This window comes from Morone saxatilis, unplaced genomic scaffold (genome assembly GCF_004916995.1).
Source record: "Morone saxatilis isolate NCDOM2014 unplaced genomic scaffold, NCSU_SB_2.0 Contig18, whole genome shotgun sequence".
NCBI lineage: Eukaryota > Metazoa > Chordata > Actinopteri > Moronidae > Morone > Morone saxatilis.
This window is the reverse complement of record NW_023339740.1, coordinates 27,782,624-27,783,418: the sequence shown is the minus strand read 5'-3', so window position 1 is coordinate 27,783,418 and position 795 is coordinate 27,782,624. Positions and strand designations below refer to the sequence as shown.

The 795-nt window shown below is 36.1% G+C and overlaps 1 protein-coding gene across 1 annotated transcript in view; it reads left to right on the top strand.

Annotated features, from left to right (window-relative positions):
- The first annotated feature begins 240 nt into the window (after positions 1–240).
- Positions 241–795, top strand: part of LOC118328751 (odorant receptor 131-2-like) — a 6,566-nt gene continuing 6,011 nt past the window's right edge. Inside the window, exon 1 of the mRNA XM_035662649.1 lies at positions 241–354. The gene's annotated coding sequence lies outside the window, so the exon portion shown is untranslated. The remainder of the gene's footprint in view (positions 355–795) is intronic.

Below are 795 nucleotides of genomic sequence, written 5' to 3'. Positions count from 1 at the left end.
CAGTCAGCGGAGGAAAGGAATTCAAGACTGTCATTTCATCTTTAATCATAATTAAGTTACATGAACTGATGTGTAAAAAAATACTCTTTAAGGTGTCTCATTGTAGTTGGTGTGAAGAACATTATTCATTTCAGCTGATAGAAACACAGTGATGGATTTATTGTATTGATAATCAATCGTATTTGACAGTAACTTCTATTTCTTTCTCTTTGGCTCCCTCTCTTGTCGGATCAGCTCCTGCTCCTCAGAGACACCTACACCACAGCATTTGTGAAGAACCTGATTCTGGTTCTGGTCTGGCTCATCCTCAGTTACATCAATGGCACCTTGGCTGCCACCTTTTTTAGACACCAGGTACACACACACACACACGTTCCAGCTTCTCAAATGTGAGGATTTGTTGCTTTCTCTCATTTGTTCATGTGTTTTGAACTGTTATTCAGACAAAATTGATTCTTCGGAATGTAAAAAGTGATTTGTTGATTGAACTAAGGCATTTCCCCCCATTTTCTAAAATTGTATGGACCAGTTGATGAATCCATTAATTAGCTGTCAATGAATATAATATTAAATTGAGGCCTACTTATGTGTATTCTTGAAAAATGTGTTAATCTCATTTCATGCTTCTGAGGATTCTGTCTTCTTCCTTCGTATCAATACAACTTATTATTATATACTATAATTAAAAATTCTTTTTTAGTTAATGATCCATACAGACTCTTTTATCCCCCTCCCCAATCAGCTGACTCCCCTCTCTTTCTTCTTTCACCATGTTGTAGGAACATACACTTAATA